The following is a 14,662-nucleotide window of genomic DNA, read 5'->3' as shown; positions in this document are numbered from 1 at the left end:
GAGGGAGCAATGATTGATATGAATAGTTTGGGATGCGCAATAGCTACGTGGGCGATGAGGCCGTCCGTTCCCAAATACATGTTACTTCACAACACTGGAATTACGGGCTGGGGCACTGTGGATTTAGCAGGCTGCATAACGCACAGACTCAATGGATGTTTCTAATGTTATGTGAGTAATTATTCAGGCATTTTGATCCCGGGATGAGGGAATGATGGATGGATGCATGGGCAGGTGATTTGATACAGAGTTTGCCATGTACAGGGCTTCTTGGGATCTATCCGCCTCCCCTACGCTATGTGATGCAGGGCTGCCATAGTGGGACCATCGTCCATCTGGCCTTGTTGAGCCCTCCCTGTCTCGAGGCGCCCTCAGACACTCGTTTGTGATGGTGTTTGCACCTCGATATAGATGGTTATGAGTCGCAAGTGGTTTTGGGGTGGTGATGTTCCTTTGGAGTGGGCTAGCATGCATATGGCTGTGGATTTCGTGTGATCATTGAAGTGAGTTGTTGGTATGTAGTTCTGATGGCCATTCTGTTCTTTTTCTTTTCTTTTGGTTGACAGGTATCTCCTCCCCTTTTGCCACTGCCATCTGTATGCCACTCCTGCAGATGGATTTTACTCCCGACACCTGCTGCTTCGTGTTAATCAGTGGAGCAGCATTACGATCTTATGGGACGATCGCCAATGGGCCACATGCCCTTACGCAGTACTGGTGGCTCGGAGCAACATTTCGGCCTTTCAGCTGGACTAGTGCCTCCCCATTGGGACGGCCCTGCGGTTCTGTGCGCTTCCATGTTGCCTTTTCGTACGTGAATGTGGCTCTGTGTACCATGGGGGAACAGGGCGACACACAGGTAGTGGCTGGTCATTTCTTGCGGAAGCAGCCCACAATGGTGATTAGTGTTTTGGAGTTCATGGCCTGATGGCTGTATGGGCTTGGTTATTTTGATGTGCATAAAATTTCTATTCTGATTTGGCCCGTGTAGCGTTTTTCTTTGCAAGTGATGTGGCATATGCCTATTTGGGGGGCGATGTATTGTGAGGAGATCTGCATTGGGTTCCAGCTTCGGGGTTTAGTTGCGTGGTACTGTGCTGTGCGCGTTTGCCTACGAAGCCCAGTGAGGTCAGGGATGGGGGCTGCCAATATGCCAGTTTGAATGTTGTCATGCTCAGGGGCGGGGGATTGGGTTTTGTGTAACAGATGCCGGTCAGCCAGGTGGACTGGTGGAATGATGTGGTTTTCGGAATATTGCTGGTCACAGGTGCCTGTGTTTGCGTGCGTTTCTTGGTGGGGGACTGTGGTCATGTCCATTGGGATGGCTTCTGTATTCGTGCCATCTGTGCCCTGCAGCTCCCATTGGCCCCTCTTGTGTTTCTTTTGTTCGTTGGCATGCATGGGTGACTTGTACATTTCAATGGTTGCATTGTGGCTTCATTGCACCTACGGGGAGTTGTACTTTGTGGGCAGGGAGCGGTGTACAGGCACTCAGTGGGGCCGTTTACGGTTGATTCGCGATGCCGTACTTCTCGCCATGGCGGAATGGTACATTACGCCGTGCCTGATGGCGTTAGGTACATGTCCGCTAGGGTCGGAATTGGCGTACCGTTGCACCATGGTGGTGTTTGCGGTTTGGCATGGCGCGCGCGCGCGTGCTTGGTGCAGTTAGCGTTGGCGTTCACTACGGTGTCGCTAATGGCTTCGTACTTTGCGGTGACGGGTCATAGTCGCACCGAGCGCTATTCGATGGCGGTATTGCATTTCCGCCATCGTTTTTCGATTTCCGCCAGGGTCGTAATGAGGGCCATTGTGTGTTTGCGGTTTCTGAAGTCATTCTTGACCCAGCAGTGTAATCAGTATTGTTTAAAATAAATACTTTTAGGACTCCATGGGAATGCAGACACGGAAGCACCAAACCGTTGCCAGCGGTGCCAGTACTTCTGTGGAAACCATGCCCGCAGGGGCCGGTGCTCCCGGCAGGTGAGAGCTGCTGGAAGCACCAGCCCCTGCAAGGATTATCGTATTCTGGAGGTCTGAAAAGGGTGCCGGTACGTTGCTACCGACACCCTTTTTTCCGAACTGCCAGGCTTGTAATGAAGCCCTTTATTTGTATTTTCCAATAAAAACAATCAATTTACAAATACAAGGATACATGCATTTAGAATGCGCAAACAGTCTAAGCAACAATTTTGAGAAAATGAACTACTAAACATGAGAAAAAACCTATGAAACATTTTAATTTACAATGAGACATCTATATCCAATTTTTCCCATGTAGGATGAGCAATAAAACCGTGAAAACACATAGAAAGACAATAAGACATACTACACACAAACACACACACATAACTCAACCAAATGTACAACTGTCCCTCATTTCCAAATAAGATGCCTCTCAATCCTGTTTTTGCATCATGTACTTCTTGTAGCTGGACAAGATCTGTAAGTCTGACAGCCATCTCTCTACCATTGTTTTTCCCCTCATTTTACATACTCTCAAAATGTGCTTGGTTGTCACCATTAGCACTTTATCCAACATCTGAAGCTACAAGCCAAATTATATCTCATGTGTCGAAAGCAAAACCACTGAGGAAGGCGACCGCGGGAATGTCACACTTAAAACGGTGTCCAACCTGTCTAACACTTCCTTCCAAAAGTCAATAACCCTAGTGCAGTCCCACAACATGTGCAATAGAGTGCCCCTCCCCTGACCACAACCCCAGTTGTAATCAGTATTGTAAACTCTGTCAATATCATCTGGACGAGACACTACGAAGGTGCGTTTATTTGTATCCGCCTGGTGGAGAACCAGCAGACTATACTTTGGAGTAAAGTTTTTAATTTAGAGATGAGATACGCTACTGTGCTTATTAGTGATAAAAATGTATTGGATGGATGTGTGAACAACTTTGTATATGTTTTTTGTATACTTTTTTTAGAAATGTGTACAATAAAGATTATTTAGCAATAGGCAATGCATTGTAATAATGTAGTGGAAATGAGATTGTGAATCGAACATATGGCAGTAAGAAATACAAGATACATGGAGATGATAAATACACAGCGTTCAAAAATAGAATATGGTTAGAATATGCTGGATATTGCTGCATATGACGGGCCAGTAGCCTTTAGGAGAGTGCAAGGACCCTACATTGTTACTTTATTCTGGAGATATGATGGGTGATTTATAACGTGCTGAATACCAAGAGGTTTCTAAGCGCGGACCCGGGGATTGAACCTGTGGTGCTCTGTGTCCCCTTGCATCCAAGGCGAGCACGTAACCCCTGAGCTATCCTCCCGAGGGGGCTCCGTTTTAATTCCCAGGCTATTTCCTTCCCACTATTAGAATCCATGATGAATACATTTGTGAAACGTAAATGCATTTGTATTATTGAAATTGTGTTTATATTAACTTACATTCATGTACTTGTGTTTGAGAATTTCTTATTCTATTTTGAAATTATTATTTTTGTTTTAAGAGTGAATAATCTGCTATAAACTTGAATGATAAAGAGAACCACAATCAGCCGCCACAGTCATTTGCTTCTTTGTGGTATTTCCACAGTGACTACATGGAAGCCGCGCCTTCCTGTGCATCATCAGTTTCCAGGCACTTATGCTTACTTTTTAAAGAGGCGGAGTGTATTTTTTCATCACTCTTTTTAGAACTACCTCAGACTTACAATATTGTAATGTGATATATATACTGAGCTTGTACGCTATACTCTTTTCAATAATGGCGCAAATTCATTGCGACATCACTGGGTGAGTAGGTTAACTTCATTTTTTATTAGCTCCACCCTCTCACAGCTAAGAAGAGATTCTATTATTAGCTACTTTTTCTACCAAGCAAAAGGCGCAATCTGAACAGAAGGTGTTACCCCCATTGCATCCAAAGAGGTATAAGGTCATCACGCTTTCCCTTTGTGCCATCTCCAACCAAAGCCTGAAGGACTTTCAAAGAGGCCAAAACACTTAAAACGTATGAGTCACTGCTACTGCCACTCACATGCTCTTCAACTTACCACCCTACCCGACAAGTAATTCACCAAGCAGAAAATCTAGCGATGCACTTTGCTTCCCCGCTGGTATCTGACAATCTTTTAATTCCCCTTAGCCTCTAGAGCAATACAACACATTCAGTTCCAATTACCCATCACCCTTCGGATACAGGGGCGATATTACCAGAGGCTGTGGGCCAACCCTGTTGGAAACAGCCCACACCCAATTTAAGGGCCGGAGCGAGGCGAGGGTCACTTAACCAGGGCACCACTTGGTTACTGACATTACCCTGCGCGCTGCGCCTCAGGTAATATCGGCATTACCACCCATGTAGTTTTGTACGCAGGTGCCAAAAGTTGAATTTAAAAACAAATTATTTAAATGTACTGTAGTGGGTGAGGTAAGGAGGGAGAGACTGTACATTATTTTATGAGTACCTTTATTGGTCGTTATTATAAGTAAGGTACATGATCAACATAAGTATACTAGGACATATGGGGTTGTTCGATATTACCGCGTCCATGTTTATATGGGCAGGGCAGCTGGAGTACCCGCCCTCATGGGGTTCACTGGTGGCCGGATGCACATCCCATGCAGGTTGGTTATATTTTTCCAATTTTGATTTTTGTGTCCTTTTTCTTCTGTATTTTACAGCGCTGGGGGCTTTCTTTTGATGTTCATTCTTCTCCAGTTGGTTCTCATTATTCAGAAGCTGACAATGCTGAGAGTGGATTCTTAGCCTGGAGTTGGGCTGTACTTACGAGAAGTAACAAATAGCATGGCGATTGCATGAATGGGTGATCTCAAAGTGATTTTGCTGAATGTGCAAGGGCTAAATTCGCATAGAAAGAGGCAGTGCGTGCCAGCTAAACTGTTGGGATTAAAAACTGACATTGTCCTTTTGCAGGTGACTCATCTACTGTGAGCTGACTGGCCTAGGCTATGCTCTAAATGGTTACCTAGCCAGTATTTTGTGTCTCCCTTGATTAAACAGGCTGAGGTTGCTATTGTGTTTTCTCACTCCATGAATTTCACTGTGGGAAAGTCAACTAATGATCCGCAGGAGCGGTACTTGGGTCTTCATGTACGTCACAGGGATGCAGATCTCACCCTTTTCTCCATTTATGGTCCCAATCAATCCCATGATGCATTTTACACTTGGATGCTCCTGCACATTGCTCAGTTTCAGGTGGGTGAGCTCATATTGGGAGGGGATTTCAACATGGTGCTGGATGGTGGGTTGGATAGGTCTGTCCTGGCGGGGGGATCTGACACAACCAGGTCTGAATCAATAAAGCGGACTATTGAATATTTGCAACTGGCACACATTTGGTGACTGCAGCACCCTTAGGAGAGGGATTCTATGTATTTTCCCAGGCATCCACAACCTCTATTAGGTTGGCTGTGGTTTCTGACCATGCTCTGATTATGCATCAGGTAGACGCACTGGCATTGGGGGTTAGGAGGGCTTCTTTATGGAAAATAAATTATTCTCTGCTTTTTGATGTGGCCTATAGCACTTCCATTTCTGAGCAAACTGACCTATATTTCCAAGAAAATCTTACCAGCGACGCATCCATTGCGACCCTTTGGGACGCGTTAAAGCCTACATTGTGGGGTGAACATACTAGTTTGGCTTCTGCTAGGAAGCAGCTTTTAATGTCCCAGAGGGAGGAAGTGGAGAAGTGAGTAATGGAGTTAGATCCAATTTATAAAAGAGGGGGGCCGAAGGGTCTATCGACAGCTACAGCTAGCTCGTTCTGAAGGCAAGAAATTTGCTGACCTCCTTGCTCTTCAGCTGGTCACCCTATTTAATAGTTTTGCCGACAGTGAGGCGATTCCACATACTATGGGTGAATCCTTCCTTTTGTTTATTGGTTAGCCAGATAAGGAGCCCACCCTCATTATATCATACCGCTCCGTTACAGTTCTCAACCACGACTCCAGAATCTATTACAAGGTTCTCGCAACCAGGCAAGCAGATGGTATTCCGGGTGTAGTTCAGATAGATCAGACAGGGTTTATCCAGGGTGACACGCCGCTGCTAATATTTGCAGAACCCTGGATGTGATTAAGTATGCAAGAAGACAACCAGGAATTGGCAGGGTTATCAAACGATGCAGAAAAGGCATTTGATCGCATGGATTGTACTATTTGAGGTTTAAGGGGGATTTGGACTGCATTTTATTAAACGAATAAAGGCTAATTTTGCCCATCCGACCACCCATATAAAGCTGAATGGAGCCTTGTCTGAGCCGCTTGCTTTGTCCAGGGGAACTCGTCTGGGATGTTCGTTGTCCACCTTGCTATTTGCGCTATCAATGGAGCCGCAAGCAAGTAAAATTAGACTGGCAGAAGATATCTGTGGAATTGATATAGCTGAATATCAGCATACGGTAACACTTTATGCTGACACCCTCCTCTTTTTTATGCATCCTTCTTTGTCCACTTTACCTCGCACAGCCTCCTTACTAAAGACATTTCATCAAGTTTCTGGCTTCAAGATCAATTACCCCAAATCCATCATCCTTAATGTTTCTGAGAGTCCTGAGACAGATCAAGAACTTCGGAGGGCATTTGAATTCCAGTGGACTGAGACCTCTCCTATTTGGGGGTTCAGATTACGCCTTCCCAGTCCCAGCTGTACGCACGGAAGATACCTGTCCTTTTTTTACTTCCTCCAAAGTGGACTTACTCCGTTGGGCTCAAGCTGATATTTCATGGTTGGGACGGGTCACAGCACTTCAGATGATATTACCATGCTTAATGTATGTTTTCAAAGCCATTCCGGTTTGAGTTCCAAGCAAGCCCTTAGGGATGTACAAACTTCCATTTTTAGATTAATTTGGGCTAAGAACTCTCAGAGGACTCCCTGACGTACTGTAATGGCAGCAAAAGATAAGATTGGCCTGGGGATCACAGATATAGAAAGCCATCTTTATGCTGCACGATTGGTCACTTTGTTTGATAGCATGAATGCGGCCCAGAACTCTAAGCACTGGTTAAATATAGAGCAGCTCAAGATTCAGATTCCCCTACACGATTGGTGCTGGAGGGTGCCGATATTTCACAATAAAGAGACTAATCTCTTCCCATTGACTCAATTTCTGCTTGAATATTGAGACAAAGTGGCTTGCTGGTACCAGGGCACTACGTTCCCCTCGCCCCTTAGCCGCATATGGAATACCGCAGAATTCCCATCAGGCTGTCTGCAGATTAGGTTTTTAGATTGGTTGAAGATGGATTAGAACAGTTAGGTCCGCTTTTTGAGTCTGAACAACCCCTGACTTTTGACAAGAGCAAACCGGTCTTTATGTTTCGGGATATTGATAAGTGTGCCTATATACAACTCCGCCATTTGGTCTTCAACACTAAGGTGTCCCAGAAAGGTCAAACAGGACATGACCCGATTCAAGGATCTTTTTGTCGGTCCCCCTTCTCGTAAGGTTTCATCATATCATGTTCTGAATGCCTGATGAAAGTTTCTATAGGAGACCTTACGTGGAACAATGTGTGGAATAGGGCCTCCAGATGTGTGGCGTTGAAAGAGAACAGTTATACGTTATTTCTATGGTATCCTATCCCCTCACAGCTTCACAAGATGGATCCCACGGGCCCGGATTGCTGTTGGCGACAGCAGGGACCATCATATCTGTGGATTTGTGCAGTGATCCACTCCTACTGGAAGGAGGTTTTGGCTCAGATTAAAGGGATTACTGGGATAGAACTCCCTTTGGAACTGTTTGGTTTTGCTGCTGGGGATGAGGACCTCGATGGGCATTACAAGTTGTCTGCCAAATCAGCTACATTACTCGCACACTTTCTGGTTGCTGCTAGAGTAGTGATAGCGTGGAATTGGAATTGGAGGCCCCCCGCTATGCCAGACATAAAGGAGTGGTGGGTCAAACTGTGGTTTGTTGTAGCTATGTGTAAAATTGAAGCAACTCTCAAAGGTGAAATGACTAGGGAGAGGGAAAGAAGAAGAGATAAGGAGGGTCTTGAGAAGCTTCCAGAACTTGATTAGATCCAGATCAATCCTGAGAGGGGCAGGAAGGCCATTCCAGAGGGAGGCTCCTGACGAAGAGCGGGATCTACCCCTCTCTCTGCTTGGAAAAGTGTCTAATTTGCAGAGAGTTGGAGCTAGAAGATACGAGGGCTCTAGCAGGGAGGTATTGGGGAGAGAGTTAGATGTAGTGGTGCCTCAGGCCCCAGAAAGCCATGTGTATGATGCAGAGGGTCTTGAACTTGATCCTCGCAGCCACCGGGTGCCAGTGGAGATATTTTAGGACTGGAGAGATGTGGTACCTGGGCTTGAGGTCAAGGGTAAGTCTCACAGTCCTATTCTGGATTAGTTGAAGGCGGCGAAAGAAGGATAACGGCAGATTGAGGAAGAGACTGTTGCAGTAGTCCAGCCTAGAGCTCTGGAGATATTGAGTTTCTGTGTTCAAACATAGCTTTATTCCGCTGTAAAAACCATAAAAGCAATATTGAGTTTCTGGGGGAAGTGAGGAAAGGGAGAATGCCTCGGAGGAGGTGCAGCTGAAAGTGGGCCTTTTTGGCAAGGTCCGCGATGTGAGGAGAGAAGGAGAGAGGGAGGAGTCAGAGATGACACCAAGGTTTTTAGCCTCACAGGTTGGTGAGGGGAGGGGGACCCATGGAGGGAGGCCAGAGAATAGGAGGTAAGGGGGAGCAGGCCTCCCAATGAGAAGGATCTCAGTCTTACTTGGATTAAGGCAGAGGTCGTTAACAGCGCACCATGCCTGAATCGCAGTCAGGAATGAGAGAGGAAGAATAGGAGGCAGTGGAGGGCAGCTTGATGGAGAGCTGCACGTTGTCTGCATAACAATGGCAGTGAGGAGTGAAGTTGGGGATAAAGTGGGCTAGAGAGGCAAGGCAGATGTTGAAAAGCCACAGTGCGATGATAAAGCCCTGAGGGATGCTGCAGGTGGAGATTGTGGTGGAGAAGTGAAAAGGGCCCAGTTGAACCAGGGAAGGTTGTCAGGAAGGAGGTCAACCATTCCAGTGCCAGGTCTGTGATGAAAAGTGTATCACAGAAGTGATTTATAAGGGTGGCATGATTGACTGTATCAAAGGCAGAGGAAAGATTGAGAAGGATGAGAACGGAAGGAGAGTTAGAATCGAGATTCAAGAGCAAGTCTTCACAGGTGTTCAGGAGAGCAGTTTCCGTGCCTCTGGGTGCTCTGAAGCCAGACTGGTGGTTGCGAAAACAACCAACAGATTCAGTGTGGTGGGTCAGTTGGGAGATGATCAACTTCTCCAAGAGTTTGCCCAGGAAGAGGGTAATGGAGACAAGGGGGTAGTTAGCCAGGCAGGAAGGATTGGCAGAAGGCTTTTCAAGGAGACAGTGCAGGGAGTGCTTGAGGGGTAGTGGAAAAGAACCAGTCGGAAAGGAGTGATTGCAGAAATCAGCCAAGGCAGGAGCAAGGGAAGCATTTGTTTGGAGGAGATTTTTATAGTGAGGACTTGTTTAGAGATCTTATAAGGTGCTATGGGTGAGAAGGAGGAGAGTAGGAGTGGAAGACAGTAGAAAGGGAGGTAAGAGTCAATGGAGGCCTGAGAGCGGGTGAGGGAGGGGAGTAGAGGAGCGGGAGGTCAAGATGTCCTGAGTTTTTGTTGGGAAGTGGGAGGCCAGTGCACTACAGAGGGCCTACGATGGCAGAGAAGTGGCAGCAGTGAGATTGGCAAGTTCCTTGCAGATTTTGAACAGTTCAGCCGAGTTGTTCGTGGCCCCAGAGATGCGGGCTGTATGCGGGCCTCTTCTTTGAGTGGATGGAGAGTATGTATTGTCTTTGGAGCAGGCGACAGGCCAGTCCGTCAGTGGTTGTGCTTGAAGACAGCCACTTCCGTTCAGCAACTCTGCACTTGCGTTTTAGAGAAGCTAGGTCTGAGTCATACCAGGAGTTTTGCTTGGAGGCAGACTTAATGCAAATCTTCATGACAGGGGCAAGGATGTCCAGATGGCGAGGTGAAGGTTAGCAAGGGCTGTGGAAGTGTGAGTCAGTGGCTGGAGTGGGGGGGGGGTAATTAAAGTGGTGGAAAAAGCAGCAACGGACACTCGCTTCATCGGTCAAATGACCGAAAAGGAGACTGGCAGTGCAGGCAGAGGTTAGCCGGGGGACCCACCTTATCCAGATGAGAGGACAGGAGAGCATGGTCAGACCAGGAGAGAAGTGTGGTAAGAGGGTTGGAGATGGGGATGTCTGCTGGGATAAGAGCATCTAAGGTGTGTCTGGCTGAGTGGGTTGGACTGGAAGCAAGAATGGTGAGGTAGCGAGAGTCAAAGAGGCTATCTAAGAGTTCAGTGCTGCATCAGAGTGTGAAGGTGAATAAGGAAGTCTCTGAGGAGGAGAAGCTTGGAGGTAGAGGCCAGGAGAGAAGAGGTTAGGTCAGACCCCTCCGAAAGGAAGAGGGGGACAAGACCTGGGGTCCTGTAGATGGTGGGGAGAGTCAGCGATAGGATAGGAGAGACAACCAAGCCTGCAGATGAGGCATTTGAAGGAAGTGTAAGACTGAGTGGGCATGACGGTAGCAGGGACCCATTCGGGGAAGAACAGGGCTACTCCGCCTCCAGACCGGTTAGGCCTGGGTTTAGAGCAGGGGAGTTGCTAGGTCTGGAAAAGACCCGGGGCTAAGCTGATGTCAGAACTGTTGGGACTGGGGGCTAGCTAGTCTTTTGGCTGTAGCTCCTGAGATTCTATCCGGGGCTACAACCAAAAGATCAGGGGCTATAGCCCCCTTAGCCCCCCCCCCTAGCAACGCCCCTGGTTTAGAGAGAATATTGTAGTCCTCAGAGAGGAGTGTGTCAAAAACAGTGACAGAGCTGACAGTGAACCATGTCTCAGTGAGAGCGAGAACATCAAGGTCTGTCTTCAACGAGGTGACAGATGTCAGAGGAGTGTTTAACAGAAAAGCAAGAGTTGAGGGTAGCTAAGTGAAGCGTGTTGCCACCTTTGAAAGTCTTCCGAGGAGGGGTACAGGGATATGGTTCACCCGTCGGTGGTGGCGGGGAGGCAAGCAGGGTGGAATAGGAGGAGTGATGGGGGAAGGGAGGAAGTTGATGGAGACGGAAGACGCCCATCAAGAAGGAGGAGGAGGAGAAGGTTGGCAGAGAGCCCTGGACCATGACGGTGCCATTCTGGTAGACTTTAATGATGCACCTAGAAGATTGGAAGTGAGCCAAAAGTACTTCCCATCTGGTTCCACCATTAATGGGTGAAGAAAAAAGGCAGAGGACTCGGACCATATGGGGAGTCCAAAGGTCCGTAGAGGGAGTGACAGAGGATGTCAGTGACAATCTGCCTGGAAGAAGCATTGAAGTAGGTGTCCTGATGGGCAGGCCTGGGTTGGAGACCAAGAGATCTTTCTTGAACTTTTTCATTCCTGGTTTCAAAAGAGATGTAGGATAGTTGATAGAGTAGCAGTTAGAATAAATGTGGGGGATGGAGACCACCATGGAGGGAGATGGCAGAGTGATGTAGGGGGGGCCCCAGAGAGACGGAGAAACTGCACAATGCACAATAAAATTAATCAGGTGGCCTAGCAGCAAAACAGGCGCAGACGATTCAGGTGCACATCACCACACAGGTCACCGAAAGGCTCCACTAAGCTGAACAACTAAATTATCTGTATGGAGAAGATATTTAATATTTGGTGCCAATACTACATCCCTAAGAGGATCAGCAACTTAAAGGTCAACCAGAAATGTGCTGCAGCGTGGAACTCAAGAGGCGCATCATAAATACAGTCGGGCTAACTGTGCAGCTCCTTTTCAAGATTGGTCTAAACTATTTTCCACTATTTCCACAAATTTCTTTTTTTTTTTTTTTTTTAAAGTAAGTGGATGGGGACTGCATCCTAATACTTTTTGGTGCGAATGCACAGACCCACTTTCTCATTAAAGCTTGATCATGCCTTCAGCATAATTTGCCAAAAGTGGATTGGCAAAGATCCACCCATTTATTGTGAGTAAATCTCAAATTCATATTGCAAGTGAACATAAGAATTCAATCACCAAGACTAAAGCAATGGCATCACTCATGAATGCACACTCTTCTGGTAAAATTGTGGACCAACTCCTAATGTGAGCTACACACATTACACACTGTGCTTATCTACCCTTTCTGCATCACCACACTCTGCTGGCATTGAACTCTAGACTACCATTAGCAGTAAAATTAATCCTTTATTATATTTTAACCCCCCCCCCCGCACACTCAATTGTTTACCTCTTCTCACGTGAGGTGTGGGCGAGTTAAAATGTACGTTCTGTTCTCAATGAGAGCATTTTGAGCTGCTCCCCAGTTTTCTTTGGGGAGGGGGGGTGCCTATAATTGAGCTCCCCGTTTAGGAGCGTCCCTGCACTTAACTGCTAAGCACATTTGTGCTTCTAAAATATGCATATGAAGTGCTCTTATTTTCTGCACAGAATTCATTGGATATTTTAGTAAAATACTATGGTGTTTCTAGATGTACTTGCTTTTACCATTGGTTATGATTCATTTGTAGATCCATAAATGTAATTCTTTTGTTTGGTAACTGTATGTCACAGTAAAGTTCAGATTAGAATTCTGCCAACGTCTGGATCATTGCATTTACAAAACATAATATTGCATATGCACCATTTCCATAATATGATGGGATTTGTATATGGATTGGGTACATCAGATATTTTCCTCTTTACACTACGCCATCAATAGATTTACATGGGTAAGAGCAAAAGTGGTCCCTGTTGGGGGGCTGCCTCCGGTCTCCGGGGCAGCCCTCTAATGCCGTCGGGATCACCCGACGGCAGTGTGCACGTCGGCGGACAGCCAGCGTGTCTTAGACAGGGCGACACCCTGCAGCGCCCGGTGTCACTGGGCGCAGGATCCGATGTGTGGGGGTGCGCACACAAGGCCACGACCACGTGGCAGGCCCAACCACACAATGACCACAGACAAGAGTTGCCACTTCCTGGGGCTCTGCTGCTCTGCCCTCGCAGCGCCAGCAGAGCCCCTTTTATTAACTGGGCACGTGAGCGTCATGACACAGTCACGGCGCTCACGTTGCCCACAACAACTAGACCCCCACGCAACATCCCTCCTTTATTATAAACAAACAAAATCAAATAACACCCCACCGCAAACATTTGGTGCATTCCAGTCCGCGCACCAGCTAACCGCTACTCCAACCCAAACATTTTTCTTTTGACACCGCAAGACAAAACAGGTGTGCTCCAGTCCCCACACCACGGGGCCCCATGACGGGGTCCTCCCACTCAGAAGATTCCGGAATCAAACTGGCCCTCGGCGCCGCTGCAGGACAAGAAGAATACATTCTCTTCGTACTCCTCCCCCATATCGTACAGTGCTTCTCGGGGACTCTCCACCACCTGGACCGCCGCTACTTTGGGGGTCCTTCTCCCCTTCACCTCACTCCCCCCTGATGCCCCCATCATGCCGGCTGGGGCTGGAGCGAGACACACTCGTGCGAAATGGTCTCCTTTCCCGCACCTTCCACAGATTTGTCCCATCGCCGGGCAGTCCTGCGGGTGAGGCAGATCCCACCCACACTGTTGACATATTGTGGCATTGGGGTCTCTCTTCGGCCAGTCTCCCCTCCTCATCACTCTTCCTCCTGGCCACCTGCTGACAGCCGCCACCTCCTCAACCTTCACTCGCTGCGTGGGGACCTCCATCTTTAGCTGGTTTCTGAAGGAGTCCATGACCGAGGCCCGCACCTCCGCCAGTTCCTGGGCCCGGCCAAGCTCCAGTATTCGATCCAGGGTCAGCGCTGGGTCCCTCAGAACCTGCTTGCGCAGTTTGGTGGAGCTGCAGCCATAGATGATTTGCGCCCGGATCTCATCCTCCTCGAAGTTCCCCAGGTCACAGCCCAGTGCAATGCCGCGCAGCTTCCCATGGAATGCATCAAGGCTTTCCCCTTCCTCCTGCTTCGCACACCTCATCCTGAACCTCTCATAGTCCCTGTTGACCATGGGTCTGAAGTATTCGTTCAGGGCTGCAACGGCTGCACCGTACGATTGATTTTGGGGTTTTAGTGTCTTGAACAGTCTCTGGACGGCCAGCCCGGCCGAGTATAGGAGTGTCGGGCATTTGGCGGCGTCTTTGATCTCCATTGCCTCGAAGTACAACTCCAGGTTCTCCACCCAGGCCACCCACCGGGCCCCCAGGCTTGCCGGCGCACCGAGGACATCAAAATGGGGTATTGGTGCCAGCTGACCCCTACATACCCCTTCATTGTCCGACATGCTGTTGGCAGGTGAGGACGTCATCCGCCAATCACCGGTGTTGGTGTGCGCTTGCCGTTGCCAGGCTCAGGTAGCTGTCGATGGGTGCCTGGCGTTCTCCCTGCCCAGGGGCGCACGAGCACTCCAGGTGGAGCCGCAACCCCAGGGCTTGAAACCGGTTTGGCCTGTGGAGGGGCACTGCCCGTTTCCCGGTGACCACACCCTCGTTCGATGGCCTTCCTCTTCTGGAACCCTAGAGGGCGCACAAGCACTCCGGGTGGAGCCGCTACCCTCGGGCGTGGCACAAATACGGCCTGTGGAGGGGTTATTGTCCCCTTTCCGAGATCCCCTCCTGAGAGATGCTTGTGATTGGCTTTCCTTCGAGTAGGCCGTTCACCGCTGAGGCCCGGG

Source organism: Ambystoma mexicanum, chromosome 4q (assembly GCF_040938575.1).
Source record: "Ambystoma mexicanum isolate Mex_15411 chromosome 4q, UKY_AmexF1_1, whole genome shotgun sequence".
NCBI classification, from domain to species: domain Eukaryota; kingdom Metazoa; phylum Chordata; class Amphibia; order Caudata; family Ambystomatidae; genus Ambystoma; species Ambystoma mexicanum.
The sequence above is the reverse complement of the archived record's forward strand: the minus strand, read 5'-3'. Positions refer to the sequence as shown.